The sequence below is a fragment of the Triturus cristatus genome, chromosome 1_2 (genome assembly GCF_964204655.1).
Source record: "Triturus cristatus chromosome 1_2, aTriCri1.1, whole genome shotgun sequence".
In the NCBI taxonomy this organism is placed as follows: Eukaryota; Metazoa; Chordata; class Amphibia; order Caudata; family Salamandridae; genus Triturus; species Triturus cristatus.
The window spans coordinates 243,530,793-243,548,434 of NC_140580.1; positions in this window are offsets into that span (position 1 = coordinate 243,530,793).

The window sequence follows — 17,642 nt, forward strand, 5'->3', positions numbered from 1 at the left end:
TAATAGCTAAGGTCTTAACTCTTACTCTGGCCTAATAGCTAAGGTCTTAGACTCGTACTCTGGCCAAATAGTTAAGGTCTTAACTCTTACTCTGGCCTACTGGTTAAGGTCTTAACTCTTAACCTGGCCTAATAGCTAAGGTCTTAGACTCGTACTCTGGCCTAATAGCTGAGGTCTTAGATTCATACTCTGGCCTACTGGTTAAGGTCTTAACTCTTACTCTGGCCTAATAGCTAAGGTCTTAACTCTTACTCTGGCCTACTGGTTAAGGTCTTAACTCTTACTCTGGCCTAATAGCTAAGGTCTTAGACTCGTGCTCTGGCCTAATAGCTAAGGTCTTAACTCTTACTCTGGCCTAATAGCTAAGGTCTTAGACTCATACTCTGGCCTAATGGTTAAGGTCTTAACTCTTACTCTGGCCTACTGGTTAAGGTCTTAACTCTTACTCTGGCCTAATAGCTAAGGTCTTAGACTCGTTCTCTGGCCTAATGGTTAAGGTCTTAACTCTTACTCTGGCCTACTGGTTAAGTTCTTAACTCTTACTCTGGCCTAATAGCTAAGGTCTTAACTCTTACTCTGGCCTAATAGCAAAGTTCTTAGACTCGTAATCTGGCCTAATGGTTAAGGTCTTAACTCTTACTCTGGCCTAATAGCTAAGGTCTTAACTCTTACTCTGGCCTAATAGCTAAGGTCTTAGACTCGTACTATGGCCTACAGGTTAAGGTCTTAACTCTTACTCTGGCCTAATGTTTAAGGTCTTAGACTTGTACTCTGGCCTAATAGCTAAGGTCTTAGACTCGTACTATGGCCTAAGGGTTAAGGTCTTAACTCTTACTCTGGCCTACTGGTTAAGGTCTTAACTCTTACTCTGGCCTAACAGCTAAGGTCTTAACTCTTACTCTGGCCTAATAGCTAAGGTCTTAGACTCATACTCTGGCCTAATGTTTATGGTCTTAATTCTTACACTGGCCTACTGGTTAAGGTCTTAACCCTTACTCTGGCCTAATAGCTAAGGTCTTAGACTCGTACTCTGGCCAACAGGTTAAGGTCTTAACTCTTACTCTGGCCTACTGGTTACGGTCCTAACTCTTACTCTGGCCTAATAGCTAAGATCTTAGACTCATACTCTGGCCTACTGGTTAATGTCTTAACTCTTACTCTGGCCTAATATCTAAGGTCTTAACTCTTACTATGGCCTAATAGCTAAGGTCTTAGACTCGTACTCTGGCCTAATAGTTAAGGTCTTAACTCTTACTCTGGCCTACTGGTTAAGGTCTTAACTCTTACTCTTGCCTAATAGCTAAGGTCTTAGACTCGTACTCTGGCCTAATAGCTAAGGTCTTAGACTCGTACTCTGGCCTACTGGTTAAGGTCTTAACTCTTACTCTGGCCTAATAGCTAAGGTCTTAACTCTTACTGTGGCCTACTGGTTAAGGTCTTAACTCTTACTCTGGCCTAATAGCTAAGGTCTTAGACTCGTACTCTGGCCTAATAGATAAGGTCTTAACTCTTACTCTGGCCTAATAGCTAAGGTCTTAGACTCATACTCAGGCCTAATGGTTAAGGTCTTAACTCTTACTCTGGCCTACTGGTTAAGGTCGTAACTCTTACTCTGGCCTAATAGCTAAGGTCTTAGACTCGTACTCTGGCCTAATAGCTAAGGTCTTAGACTCGTACTCTGGCCTAATGGTTGTCTTAACTCTTACTCTGGTCTACTGGTTAAGGTCTTAACTCTTACTCTGGCCTAATAGCTAAGGTCTTAGACTCGTACTCTGGCCTAATAGCTAAGGTCTTAGACTCATACTCTGGCCTACTGGTTAAGGTCTTAACTCTAACTCTGGCCTAATAGCTAAGGTCTTAGACTCGTACTCTGGCCTAATAGCTAAGGTCTTAGACTCGTACTCTGGCCTAATGGTTAAGGTCTTAACTCTTACTCTGGTCTACTGGTTAAGGTCCTAACTCTTACTCTGGCCTAATAGCTGAGGTCTTAGACTCGTACCCTGGCCTAATAGCTAAGGTCTTAGACTCGTACTCTGGCCTACAGGTTGAGGTCTTAACTCTTACTCTGGCCTACTGGTTAAGGTCTTAACTCTTACTCTGGCCTAATAGCTAAGGTCTTAGACTTGTACTCTGGCCTAATGGTTAAGGTCTTAACTCTTACTCTGGTCTACTGGTTAAGGTCTTAACTCTTACTCTGGACTAATAGCTAAGGTCTTAGACTCGTACTCTGGCCTAATAGCTAAGGTCTTAGATTCGTACTCTGGCCTACTGGTTAAGGTCTTAACTCTTACTCCGGCCTAGTAGCTAAGGTCTTAACTCTTACTCTGGCCTACTGGTTAAGGTCTTAACTCTTACTCTGGCCTAATAGCTAAGGTCTTAACTCTTTCTCTGGCCTAATAGCTAAGGTCTTAGACTCGTACTCTGGCCTACAGGTTAAGGTCCTAACTTTTACTCTGGCCTACTGGTTAAGGTCTTAACTCATACTCTGGCCTAATAGCTAAGGTCTTAGACTTATACTCTGGCCTACTGATTAAGGTCTTAACTCTTACTCTGGCCTAATAGCTAAGGTCTTAACTCTTACTATGGCCTAATAGCTAAGGTCTTAGACTCGTACTCTGGCCTAATGGTTAAGGTCTTAACTCTTACTCTGGCCTAATAGCTAAGGTCTTAGACTCGTACTCTGGCCTAATAGCTAAGGTCTTAACTCTTACTCTGGTCTACTGGTTAAGGTCTTAACTCTTACTCTGGCCTAATAGCTAAGGTCTTAGACTCGTACTCTGGCCTAATAGCTAAGGTCTTAGACTCATACTCTGGCCTACTGGTTAAGGTCTTAACTCTAACTCTGGCCTAATAGCTAAGGTCTTAGACTCGTACTCTGGCCTAATAGCTAAGGTCTTAGACTCGTACTCTGGCCTAATGGTTAAGGTCTTAACTCTCACTCTGGTCTACTGGTTAAGGTCCTAACTCTTACTCTGGCCTAATAGCTGAGGTCTTAGACTCGTACCCTGGCCTAATAGCTAAGGTCTTAGACTCGTACTCTGGCCTACAGGTTGAGGTCTTAACTCTTACTCTGGCCTACTGGTTAAGGTCTTAACTCTTACTCTGGCCTACTAGCTAAGGTCTTAGACTCGTACTCTGGCCTAATGGTTAAGGTCTTAACTCTTACTCTGGTCTACTGGTTAAGCTCTTAACTCTTACTCTGGACTAATAGCTAAGGTCTTAGACTCGTACTCTAGCCTAATAGCTAAGGTCTTAGATTCGTACTCTGGCCTACTGGTTAAGGTCTTAACTCTTACTCCGGCCTAGTAGCTAAGGTCTTAACTCTTACTCTGGCCTACTGGTTAAGGTCTTAACTCTTACTCTGGCCTAACAGCTAAGGTCTTAACTCTTACTCTGGCCTAATAGCTAAGGTCTTAGACTCATACTCTGGCCTAATGTTTATGGTCTTAACTCTTACTCTGGCCTACAGGTTACGGTCTTAACTCTTACTCTGGCCTAATAGCTAAGGTCTTAGACTCGTACTCTGGCCTAATAGCTAAGGTCTTAGACTCGTACTCTGGCCTAATGGTTAAGGTCTTAACTCTTACTCTGACCTACTGGTTAAGGTCTTAACTCTTACTCTGGCCTAATAGCTAAGGTCTTAGACTCATACTCTGGCCTAATAGCTAAGGTCTTAGACTCGTACTCTGGCCTACAGGTTGAGGTCTTAACTCATACTCTGGCCTACTGGATAAGGTCTTAACTCTTACTCTGGCCTAATAGCTAAGGTCTTAGTCTTGTAATCTGGCCTACTGGTTAAGGTCTTAACTCTTACTCTGGCCTAACAGCTAAGGTCTTAACTCTTACTCTGGCCTAATAGCTAAGGTCTTAGACTCGTACTCTGGCCTAATGTTTATGGTCTTAATTCTTACACTGGCCTACTGGTTAAGGTCTTAACCCTTACTCTGGCCTAATAGCTAAGGTCTTAGACTCATACTCTGGCCTACAGGTTAAGGTCTTAACTCTTACTCTGGCCTACTGGTTACGGTCTTAACTCTTACTCTGGCCTAATAGCTAAGGTCTTAGACTCATACTCTGGCCTACTGGTTAAGGTCTTAACTCTTACTCTGGCCTAATAGCTAAGGTCTTAACTCTTACTCTGGCCTAATAGCTAAGGTCTTAACTCTTACTCGGTCCTAATAGTTAAGGTCTTAACTCTTACTCTGGCCTACTGGTTAAGGTCTTAACTCTTACTCTGGTCTAATAGCTAAGGTCTAAGACTCGTACTCTGGCCTAATAGCTAAGGTCTTAGACTCGTACTCTGGCCTACTGGTTAAGGTCTTAACTCTTACTCTGGCCTAATAGCTAAGGTCTTAACTCTTACTCTGGCCTACTGGTAGGTCTTAACTCTTACTCTGGCCTTATAGCTAAGGTCTTAGACTCGTACTCTGGTCTAATAGCTAAGGTCTTAACTCTTACTCTGGCCTAATAGCTAAGGTCTTAGACTCGTACTCTGGCCTAATAGTTAAGGTCTTAACTCTTACTCTGGCCTACTGGTTAAGGTCGTAACTCTTACTCTGGCCTAACAGCTAAGGTCTTAGACTCGTACTCTGGCCTAATAGCTAAGGTCTTAGACTCGTATTCTGGCCTAATGGTTAAGGTCTTAACTTTTACTCTGGTCTACTGGTTAAGGTCTTAACTCTTACTCTGGCCTACAGGTTGAGGTCTTAACTCTTACTCTGGCCTAACAGCTACGGTCTTATTTCATCACTTTGTAATTCCCTCTGAGGCGGAAAGCCGGAGGACGGTACTTTCGTTCATTTTTAAAAAAATCACTGTATTCTTGTGTTCTTGGCCATTTTAACCTCACCTGCGCTGAAAAGCGCTGCCCTCACGTGCCTAGCAGACCCTCTGAGGCACTCCTGAGACAGCGGCAACCAGCGCTGAGACAGGATCCACAAACACACCGCCATCGCGGTCCGAAGGCGAGCCACGCCCCCTGCAAGGCCACGCCCACCCAGGATCCCTTATAAACGCTGATCGCAGCGCAACAAACCATCACTTTGTAATTCCCTCTGAGGCGGAAAGCCGGAGGACGGTACTTTCGTTCATTTTTAAAAAAATCACTGTATTCTTGTGTTCTTGGCCATTTTAACCTCACCTGCACTGAAAAGCGCTGCCCTCACGCGCCTAGCAGACCCTCTGAGGCACTCCTGAGACAGCGGCAACCAGCGCTGAGACAGGATCCACAAACACACCGCCATCGCGGTCCGAAGGCGAGCCACGCCCCCTGCGAGGCCACGCCCACCCAGGATCCCTTATAAACGCTGATCGCAGCGCAACAAACCATCACTTTGTAATTCCCTCTGAGGCGGAAAGCCGGAGGACGGTACTTTCGTTCATTTTTAAAAAAATCACTGTATTCTTGTGTTCTTGGCCATTTTAACCTCACCTGCACTGAAAAGCGCTGCCCTCACGCGCCTAGCAGACCCTCTGAGGCACTCCTGAGACAGCGGCAACCAGCGCTGAGACAGGATCCACAAACACACCGCCATCGCGGTCCGAAGGCGAGCCACGCCCCCTGCGAGGCCACGCCCACATCACTGCCATAAATGTGTCGGCCACACAAGCGCAGCGGACGAGCGCAGCGGGAGCGCCGTTGGCGCGCCGAAGGCGCGCTTAAGGCAAGCTCGTCTGCGCTCGTCCGCGCCTCGGCAGCGCCCGGGGCGCCACCCGCGGCCTCGATCCCCCCGTCCACCAGTAGCTCTCCACATTTGACGCGTGAGGCTCTACTCCATCTCAGAGACTTCGCTCATGAAGGACAATTGACCTTCCAAGACACCGCCTATCCTCTGCACGATTTTGCGCGCAAAGGCTTATTTACTGGTGGCCTGCTGAATGTCAGGTCCCTGCCAAAACACGCTCACGAAATCGCCCAGCTCATAGATAATCATCATCTTGATGCTTTATTCCTGACGGAAACATGGACCCACTCTGACTGCAACATAGAACTGGACTGGGCTTGCCCACAAGACTTCAAAATCCTGCATCTCCCACGACCGAAGGGGCGGGGCGGTGGTGTCGGTGTAATCTTTAGAGCGTCCTGGTCAGTAAAATCTATTGCTATGGACCCAGTGGTCGGGACCGAAATACTTGGCCTTTCCATCGACTGTCACCTTGGTACTACCTTTACGGCGGTGATTTGCTACCGCCCGCCGGGAGCTTTTAATTCTACTCAGCAGCAGTCGCTCCTCACCACCTTCACTAATATGGCTACCTCCCACAACAACCTGATTGTTTTGGGCGATTTCAACCTTTGGCCCAACGGCAGCCTAGATTCTGCACTCAACAATCTCCTACTCTCCTGTGAAGGAATGGGACTTTCCCAGCTAGTGAACAAACCCACACACGCAGCAGGGCACCAGCTGGATTTAATCTTCTCCTCCCCCCAGCTAGCATTTCTGAGCGACATTCTGCCAATGTGCTGGACTGACCATGCACTCATCAAATTTCATATAGTAGGTAACAGGTCTTACAGACCGGCATTCCACGGCCATGTACCCCCGTACAGAGACTGGAAGGCTCTGGACAAACTCAGACTGAATGGCCCAGTATTTGAAGTGGAAGACAGTTTCTCCATTACTCAACCAGTTGAGGCCAATTATTTATCCCTTTGTACAAGGATCTCCAGCACCTCGGAACGCCTCGTCCCTCTGAAAAAGGGCAAACCACAGAGACGAGCGCCGGCCCCATGGTTTGATGACTCCTTAAGAGCTCTCAAACTAGCATGCAGACAAGCAGAGAGAAAATGGAGGCAGGGTTACTCTGACACTCACAAAACCCTCTGGAAAGAAAACCTCCGGGAGTATAAAACTGCCATCGCCCAAAATAAGGCTAAACATTATTGCTCCATCATCACCAACGCCACGAACAGCTCAAAAAGTATTTTTCAAATACTCAAAAACCTAACCAACCCGGACTGTGTCACCTCTACACAGCCTCCTACCCAAGCCCTCTGCGACAACCTTGCAGTGTTTTTCATTAACAAAATAAACACCATTATTCACAACTTGAAAACACCTCCCTCTTCAGAAACAGCTAACACGCAGAGACCAGCCACCAGCTCGCGAAACTTGTCGTCTCCAGGCTCTGTCCTCTTGGCTAGACTGGGGGAATTTCCTCCAATCCCGGCCGTCGAGTTTGAAAGACTTGCGCTTGGTATCACCTCGGGTTCTCCACTCGACCCCCTACCTCCAAAAGTCTGGAAAAATTTTGGTAATGAACTTTTTGACACCATGCGCTTAATATGCAACCAGTCTTTGCACAGTGGCTTTGTTCCAACCCCTTGGAAACAGGCACTAATCACCCCTCTCTTGAAGAAACCCTCCCTGAGCCCAGACTGTCTTTCCAACTACCGACCCATCTCTCTGCTGCCTTTCCCAGCGAAGGTCGCCGAACGATGGGTCAGTTCGTGCCTGTCCGCCCACCTAGAACAAAACAACCTTCTAGATGATCACCAGTTCGGGTTCCGTCCTGCCCACGGCACCGAAACAGCGGTCTTAACTGCCATGGAGGATCTTCGCATGCGTGCAGACAGGGGCCAGCCAGTGGCATTGATACTGTTGGACCTGTCTGCTGCATTCGACACGGTCAACCATGATAGGCTGCTGCAGAGACTTGGTGAAGTGGGAGTGGAAGGCACTGCTTTGCTCTGGTTTCACTCCTACCTTCGGGACAGAAGACAGGCTGTCTCCCTTCCCCCTTTTCAATCCGCCTTTGCACCAGTACCCCAGGGAGTCCCTCAGGGCTCCTCCATCAGCCCTATCCTTTTTAATGTGTACCTCATCCCGCTAATCAAACTGATCCAATCCTTTGGGGTCAAAACAATAAATTACGCGGATGACACACAGCTCATCCTCTCATGGGAAGGTGAAGATGCCATTCCTCTTTCCACCTTCCACGACTGCCTAAGAGAGACGGCTGGATGGCTACACAGAAACTCCCTCCAGTTCAACTCCGCTAAAACGGAGGTCCTGTTTTGCTCAGGCACTAAGATACCCCGTCAGTTTCCGAATGAATTTTGGCCCCCGGAGTTTGGAGACAAACCTCTGCCAGTTCCCTCGGTGCGCAACCTGGGAGCCATGCTGAACAACAAATTAAGTATGGAAACCCAGGTGATGAAAACTGTGGGGATCTGCACAGCCCTGCTTCGATCACTGCGGAAAATTATGCCTCTTCTCCCGGCACAAGCCAGGGCGTCGATAGTCAGGTGCACGATACTCAGTCGCCTTGACTATTGTAACGCCCTGCTCCTGGAGTCTCCAGTGACGATGATGGACCGACTACAGCGAATTCAGTCTGCCGCCGCCAAGCTGGCTCTTGGCTGGACGAGGAGGGCCTCGGCCACAGCGGCTCTGGCTGAGCTACACTGGCTACCCTTAAAACAACGAGTGGCCTTCAAGTCCCTCTGCATTGTCTTTAAGGCTCTGCACGGACTTGGACCCAAACCTCTGCAAGCCCTGTTTCTGTGGTACACTCCTGCCAGAGACCTACGTTCATCCTCTGCCTGTCTGGTAAAGGTGCCCAGATTCAACAGAACCAGAACAGGGGGCAGATCCTTCAGTGTTGCTGCGGCCAAGCTGTGGAACAGCCTGCCCACTGACATGCGTCAGATATCACAGCTTCTGCCATTCAGGAGACGTATCAAGACCTGGCTCTTCCCCAAATAAATTGTCCGTCTGACCGTTCTCCCGGTTATCCGTTAACAGAGTAATTTCCAGCGCCAGGAAGCCTGCAAGGTGTCAGTTGCGCTTTACAAATTCTCAAAATAAATAAAATAAATAAATAAAATAAATACTCTGGCCTAATAGCTAAGGTCTTAGACTCGCACTCTGGCCTAATGTTTATGGTCTTAACTCTTACACTTGCCTACTGGTTAAGGCCTTAACCCTTACTCTGGCCTAATAGCTAAGGTCTTAGACTCGTACTCTGGCCTACAGGTTAATGTCTTAACTCTTACTCTGGCCTACTGGTTAAGGTCTTAACTCTTACTCTGGCCTAATAGCTAAAGTCTTAGACTTATACTCTGGCCTACTGGTTAAGGTCTTAACTCTTACTCTGGCCTAATAGCTAAGGTCTTAACTCTTACTCTGGCCTAATAGCTAAGGTCTTAGACTCGTACTCTGGCCAAATAGTTAAGGTCTTAACTCTTACTCTGGCCTACTGGTTAAGGTCTTAACTCTTAACCTGGCCTAATAGCTAAGGTCTTAGACTCGTACTCTGGCCTAATAGCTAAGGTCTTAGATTCATACTCTGGCCTACTGGTTAAGGTCTTAACTCTTACTCTGGCCTAATAGCTAAGGTCTTAACTCTTACTCTGGCCTACTGGTTAAGGTCTTAACTCTTACTCTGGCCTAATAGCTAAGGTCTTAGACTCGTGCTCTGGCCTAATAGCTAAGGTCTTAACTCTTACTCTGGCCTAATAGCTAAGGTCTTAGACTCATACTCTGGCCTAATGGTTAAGGTCTTAACTCTTACTCTGGCCTACTGGTTAAGGTCTTAACTCTTACTCTGGCCTAATAGCTAAGGTCTTAGACTCGTTCTCTGGCCTAATGGTTAAGGTCTTAACTCTTACTCTGGCCTACTGGTTAAGTTCTTAACTCTTACTCTGGCCTAATAGCTAAGGTCTTAACTCTTAATCTGGCCTAATAGCAAAGTTCTTAGACTCTTAATCTGGCCTAATGGTTAAGGTCTTAACTCTTACTCTGGCCTAATAGCTAAGGTCTTAACTCTTACTCTGGCCTAATAGCTAAGGTCTTAGACTCGTACTATGGCCTACAGGTTAAGGTCTTAACTCTTACTCTGGCCTAATGTTTAAGGTCTTAGACTTGTACTCTGGCCTAATAGCTAAGGTCTTAGACTCGTTCTCTGGCCTAATAGCTAAGGTCTTAGACTCGTACTCTGGCCTACTGGTTAAGGTCTTAACTCTTACTCTGGCCTAATAGCTAAGGTCTTAACTCTTACTCTGGCCTAATAGCTAAGGTCTTAGACTCGTACTCTGGGCTAATGGTTAAGGTCTTAACTCTTTCTCTGGCCTACTGGTTAAGGTCTTAACTCTTACTCTGGCCTAATAGCTAAGGTCTTAGACTTGTACTCTGGCCTAATAGCTAAGGTCTTAGACTCGTACTCTGGCCTAATAGCTAAGGTCTTAGACTTGTACTCTGGCCTAATGGTTAAGGTCTTAACTCTTACTCTGGCCTAATAGCTAAGGTCTTAACTCTTACTCTGGCCTAATAGCTAAGGTATTAGACTCGTACTCTGGCCTAATGGTTAAGGTCTTAACTCTTACTCTGGCCTAATAGCTAAGGTCTTAGACTCGTACTATGGCCTAATGGTTAAGGTCTTAACTCTTACTCTGGCCTACTGGTTAAGGTCTTAACTCTTACTCTGGCCTAACAGCTAAGGTCTTAACTCTTACTCTGGCCTAATAGCTAAGGTCTTAGACTCATACTCTGGCCTAATGTTTATGGTCTTAATTCTTACACTGGCCTACTGGTTAAGGTCTTAACCCTTACTCTGGCCTAATAGCTAAGGTCTTAGACTCGTTCTCTGGCCAACAGGTTAAGGTCTTAACTCTTACTCTGGCCTACTGGTTACGGTCCTAACTCTTACTCTGGCCTAATAGCTAAGATCTTAGACTCATACTCTGGCCTACTGGTTAAGGTCTTAACTCTTACTCTGGCCTAATATCTAAGGTCTTAACTCTTACTATGGCCTAATAGCTAAGGTCTTAGACTCGTACTCTGGCCTAATAGTTAAGGTCTTAACTCTTACTCTGGCCTACTGGTTAAGGTCTTAACTCTTACTCTTGCCTAATAGCTAAGGTCTTAGACTCGTACTCTGGCCTAATAGCTAAGGTCTTAGACTCGTACTCTGGCCTACTGGTTAAGGTCTTAACTCTTACTCTGGCCTAATAGCTAAGGTCTTAGACTCGTACTCTGGCCTAATAGATAAGGTCTTAACTCTTACTCTGGCCTAATAGCTAAGGTCTTAGACTCATACTCAGGCCTAAGGGTTAAGGTCTTAACTCTTACTCTGGCCTACTGGTTAAGGTCGTAACTCTTACTCTGGCCTAATAGCTAAGGTCTTAGACTCGTACTCTGGCCTAATAGCTAAGGTCTTAGACTCGTACTCTGGCCTAATGGTTAAGGTCTTAACTCTTACTCTGGTCTACTGGTTCAGGTCTTAACTCTTACTCTGGCCTAATAGCTAAGGTCTTAGACTCATACTCTGGCCTAATAGCTAAGGTCTTAGACTCATACTCTGGCCTACTGGTTAAGGTCTTAACTCTAACTCTGGCCTAATAGCTAAGGTCTTAGACTCGTACTCTGGCCTAATAGCTAAGGTCTTAGACTCGTACTCTGGCCTAATGGTTAAGGTCTTAACTCTTACTCTGGTCTACTGGTTAAGGTCCTAACTCTTACTCTGGCCTAATAGCTGAGGTCTTAGACTTGTACCCTGGCCTAATAGCTAAGGTCTTAGACTCGTACTCTGGCCTACAGGTTGAGGTCTTAACTCTTACTCTGGCCTACTGGTTAAGGTCTTAACTCTTACTCTGGCCTAATAGCTAAGGTCTTAACTCTTTCTCTGGCCTACTGGTTAAGGTCTTAACTCTTACTCTGGCCTAATAGCTAAGGTCTTAGACTTGTACTCTGGCCTAATAGCTAAGGTCTTAGACTCGTACTCTGGCCTAATAGCTAAGGTCTTAGACTTGTACTCTGGCCTAATGGTTAAGGTCTTAACTCTTACTCTGGCCTAATAGCTAAGGTCTTAACTCTTACTCTGGCCTAATAGCTAAGGTATTAGACTCGTACTCTGGCCTAATGGTTAAGGTCTTAACTCTTACTCTGGCCTAATAGCTAAGGTCTTAGACTCGTACTATGGCCTAATGGTTAAGGTCTTAACTCTTACTCTGGCCTACTGGTTAAGGTCTTAACTCTTACTCTGGCCTAACAGCTAAGGTCTTAACTCTTACTCTGGCCTAATAGCTAAGGTCTTAGACTCATACTCTGGCCTAATGTTTATGGTCTTAATTCTTACACTGGCCTACTGGTTAAGGTCTTAACCCTTACTCTGGCCTAATAGCTAAGGTCTTAGACTCGTTCTCTGGCCAACAGGTTAAGGTCTTAACTCTTACTCTGGCCTACTGGTTACGGTCCTAACTCTTACTCTGGCCTAATAGCTAAGATCTTAGACTCATACTCTGGCCTACTGGTTAAGGTCCTAACTCTTACTCTGGCCTAATATCTAAGGTCTTAACTCTTACTATGGCCTAATAGCTAAGGTCTTAGACTCGTACTCTGGCCTAATAGTTAAGGTCTTAACTCTTACTCTGGCCTACTGGTTAAGGTCTTAACTCTTACTCTTGCCTAATAGCTAAGGTCTTAGACTCGTACTCTGGCCTAATAGCTAAGGTCTTAGACTCGTACTCTGGCCTACTGGTTAAGGTCTTAACTCTTACTCTGGCCTAATAGCTAAGGTCTTAGACTCGTACTCTGGCCTAATAGATAAGGTCTTAACTCTTACTCTGGCCTAATAGCTAAGGTCTTAGACTCATACTCAGGCCTAATGGTTAAGGTCTTAACTCTTACTCTGGCCTACTGGTTAAGGTCGTAACTCTTACTCTGGCCTAATAGCTAAGGTCTTAGACTCGTACTCTGGCCTAATAGCTAAGGTCTTAGACTCGTACTCTGGCCTAATGGTTAAGGTCTTAACTCTTACTCTGGTCTACTGGTTAAGGTCTTAACTCTTACTCTGGCCTAATAGCTAAGGTCTTAGACTCATACTCTGGCCTAATAGCTAAGGTCTTAGACTCATACTCTGGCCTACTGGTTAAGGTCTTAACTCTAACTCTGGCCTAATAGCTAAGGTCTTAGACTCGTACTCTGGCCTAATAGCTAAGGTCTTAGACTCGTACTCTGGCCTAATGGTTAAGGTCTTAACTCTTACTCTGGTCTACTGGTTAAGGTCCTAACTCTTACTCTGGCCTAATAGCTGAGGTCTTAGACTTGTACCCTGGCCTAATAGCTAAGGTCTTAGACTCGTACTCTGGCCTACAGGTTGAGGTCTTAACTCTTACTCTGGCCTACTGGTTAAGGTCTTAACTCTTACTCTGGCCTAATAGCTAAGGTCTTAGACTCGTACTCTGGCCTAATGGTTAAGGTCTTAACTCTTACTCTGGTCTACTGGTTAAGGTCTTAAGTCTTACTCTGGACTAATAGCTAAGGTCTTAGACTCGTACTCTGGCCTAATAGCTAAGGTCTTAGATTCGTACTCTGGCCTACTGGTTAAGGTCTTAACTCTTACTCCGGCCTAGTAGCTAAGGTCTTAACTCTTACTCTGGCCTACTGGTTAAGGTCTTAACTCTTACTCTGGCCTAATAGCTAAGGTCTTAACTCTTTCTCTGGCCTAATAGCTAAGGTCTTAGACTCGTACTCTGGCCTACAGGTTAAGGTCCTAACTTTTACTCTGGCCTACTGGTTAAGGTCTTAACTCATACTCTGGCCTAATAGCTAAGGTCTTAGACTTATACTCTGGCCTACTGGTTAAGGTCTTAACTCTTACTCTGGCCTAATAGCTAAGGTCTTAACTCTTACTATGTCCTAATAGCTAAGGTCTTAGACTCGTACTCTGGCCTAATGGTTAAGGTCTTAACTCTTACTCTGGCCTAATAGCTAAGGTCTTAGACTCGTACTCTGGCCTAATAGCTAAGGTCTTAACTCTTACTCTGGTCTACTGGTTAAGGTCTTAACTCTTACTCTGGCCTAATAGCTAAGGTCTTAGACTCGTACTCTGGCCTAATAGCTAAGGTCTTAGACTCATACTCTGGCCTACTGGTTAAGGTCTTAACTCTAACTCTGGCCTAATAGCTAAGGTCTTAGACTCGTACTCTGGCCTAATAGCTAAGGTCTTAGACTCGTACTCTGGCCTAATGGTTAAGGTCTTAACTCTTACTCTGGTCTACTGGTTAAGGTCCTAACTCTTACTCTGGCCTAATAGCTGAGGTCTTAGACTCGTACCCTGGCCTAATAGCTAAGGTCTTAGACTCGTACTCTGGCCTACAGGTTGAGGTCTTAACTCTTACTCTGGCCTACTGGTTAAGGTCTTAACTCTTACTCTGGCCTAATAGCTAAGGTCTTAGACTCGTACTCCGGCCTAATGGTTAAGGTCTTAACTCTTACTCTGGTCTACTGGTTAAGCTCTTAACTCTTACTCTGGACTAATAGCTAAGGTCTTAGACTCGTACTCTGGCCTAATAGCTAAGGTCTTAGATTCGTACTCTGGCCTACTGGTTAAGGTCTTAACTCTTACTCCGGCCTAGTAGCTAAGGTCTTAACTCTTACTCTGGCCTACTGGTTAAGGTCTTAACTCTTACTCTGGCCTAATAGCTAAGGTCTTAGACTTGTACTCTGGCCTAATAGATAAGGTCTTAGACTCATACGCTGGCCTAATAGCTAAGGTCTTAGACTTGTACTCTGGCTTAATGGTTAAGGTCTTAACTCTTACTCTGGCCTAATAGCTAAGGTCTTAACTCTTACTCTGGCCTAATAGCTAAGGTATTAGACTCGTACTCTGGCCTAATGGTTAAGGTCTTAACTCTTACTCTGGCCTAATAGCTAAGGTCTTAGACTCGTACTATGGCCTAATGGTTAAGGTCTTAACTCTTACTCTGGCCTACTGGTTAAGGTCTTAACTCTTACTCTGGCCTAACAGCTAAGATCTTAACTCTTACTCTGGCCTAATAGCTAAGGTCTTAGACTCATACTCTGGCCTAATGTTTATGGTCTTAATTCTTACACTGGCCTACTGGTTAAGGTCTTAACCCTTACTCTGGCCTAATAGCTAAGGTCTTAGACTCGTACTCTGGCCTACATGTTAAGGTCTTAACTCTTACTCTGGCCTACTGGTTACGGTCCTAACTCTTACTCTGGCCTAATAGCTAAGATCTTAGACTCATACTCCGGCCTACTGGTTAAGGTCTTAACTCTTACTCTGGCCTAATAGCTAAGGTCTTAACTCTTACTATGGACTAATAGCTAAGGTCTTAGACTCGTACTCTGGCCTAATAGTTAAGGTCTTAACTCTTACTCTGGCCTACTGGTTAAGGTCTTAACTCTTACTCTTGTCTAATAGCTAAAGTCTAAGACTCGTACTCTGGCCTAATAGCTAAGGTCTTAGACTCATACTCTGGCCTACTGGTTAAGGTCTTAACTCTTACTCTGGCCTAATAGCTAAGGTCTTAACTCTTACTGTGGCCTACTGGTTAAGGTCTTAACTCTTACTCTGGCCTAATAGCTAAGGTCTTAGACTCGTACTCTGGCCTAATAGCTAAGGTCTTAACTCTTACTCTGGCCTAATAGCTAAGGTCTTAGACTCATACTCAGGCCTAATGGTTAAGGTCTTAACTCTTACTCTGGCCTACTGGTTAAGGTCGTAACTCTGACTCTGGCCTAATAGCTAAGGTCTTAGACTCGTACTCTGGCCTAATAGCTAAGGTCTTAGACTCGTACTCTGGCCTAATGGTTAAGGTCTTAACTCTTACTCTGGTCTACTGGTTAAGGTCTTAACTCTTACTCTGGCCTAATAGCTAAGGTCTTAGACTCGTACTCTGGCCTAATAGCTAAGGTCTTAGACTCATACTCTGGCCTACTGGTTAAGGACTTAACTCTAACTCTGGCCTAATAGCTAAGGTCTTAGACTCGTACTCTGGCCTAATAGCTAAGGTCTTAGACTCGTACTCTGGCCTAATGGTTAAGGTCTTAACTCTTACTCTGGTCTACTGGTTAAGGTCCTAACTCTTACTCTGGCCTAATAGCTGAGGTCTTAGACTCGTACCCTGGCTTAATAGCTAAGGTCTTAGACTCGTACTCTGGCCTACAGGTTGAGGTCTTAACTCTTACTCTGGCCTACTGGTTAAGGTCTTAACTCTTACTCTGGCCTAATAGCTAAGGTCTTAGACTCGTACTCTGGCCTAATGGTTAAGGTCTTAACTCTTACTCTGGTCTACTGGTTAAGGTCTTAACTCTTACTCTGGCCTAATAGCTAAGGTCTTAGACTCGTACTCTGGCCTAATAGCTAAGGTCTTAACTCTTACTCTGGCCTAATAGCTAAGGTCTTAGACTCATACTCTGGCCTAATGGTTAAGGTCTTAACTCTTACTCTGGCCTACTGGTTAAGGTCGTAACTCTTACTGTGGCCTAATAGCTAAGGTCTTAGACTCGTACTCTGGCCTAATAGCTAAGGTCTTAGACTTATACTCTGGCCTACTGGTTAAGGTCTTAACTCTTACTTTGGCCTAATAGCTAAGGTCTTAACTCTTACTATGGCCTAATAGCTAAGGTCTTAGACTCGTACTCTGGCCTAATGGTTAAGGTCTTAACTCTTACTCTGGCCTAATAGCTAAGGTCTTAGACTCGTACTCTGGCCTAATAGCTAAGGTCTTAGACTCGTACTCTGGCCTAATAGCTAAGGTCTTAGACTTGTACTCTGGCCTAATGGTTAAGGTCTTAACTCTTACTCTGGCCTACTGGTTAAGGTCGTAACTCTTACTCTGGCCTAATAGCTAAGGTCTTGGACTCGTACTCTGGCCTAATAGCTAAGGTCTTAGACTCGTACTCTGGCCTAATGGTTAAGGTCTTAACTCTTACTCTGGTCTACTGGTTAAGGTCTTAACTCTTACTCTGGCCTAATAGCTAAGGTCTTAGACTCGTACTCTGGCCAAATAGCTAAGGTCTTAGACTCATACTCTGGCCTACTGGTTAAGGTCTTAGACTCGTACTCTGGCCTAATAGCTAAGGTCTTAGACTCGTACTTTGACCTAATGGTTAAGGTCTTAACTCTTACTCTGGTCTACTGGTTAAGGTCTTAACTCTTACTCTGGCCTAATAGCTAAGTTCTTAGACTCGTACTCTGGCCTAATAGCTAAGGTCTTAGACTCGTACTCTGGCCTACAGGTTGAGGTCTTAACTCTTACTCTGGCCTAATGGTTAAGGTATTAACTCTTACTCTGGCCTAATAGCTAAGGTCTTAGACTCGTACTCTGGCCTACTGGTTAAGGTCTTAACTCTTACTCTGGCCTAACAGCTAAGGTCTTATTTCTTACTCTGTCCTAATCGCTAAGGTCTTAGACTCGCACTCTGGCCTAATGTTTATGGTCTTAAATCTTACACTGGCCTACTGGTTAAGGTCTTATCCCTTACTCTGGCCTAATAGCTAAGGTCTTAGACTCATACTCTGGCCTAATAGCTAAGGTCTTAGATTCGTACTCTGGCCTACTGGTTAAGGTCTTAACTCTTACTCTGGCCTAGTAGCTAAGGTCTTAACTCTTACTCTGGCCTACTGGTTAATGTCTTAACTCTTACTCTGGCCTAATAGCTAAGGTCTTAACTCTTACTCTGGCCTAATAGCTAAGATCTTAGACTCGTACTCTGGCCTACAGGTTAAGGTCTTAGACTTATACTCTGGCCTACTGGCTAAGGTCTTAACTCTTACTCTGGCCTAATAGCTAAGGTCTTAACTCTTACTATGGCCTAATAGCTAAGGTCTTAGACTCGTACTCTGGCCTAATGGTTAAGGTCTTAACTCTTACTCTGGCCTAATAGCTA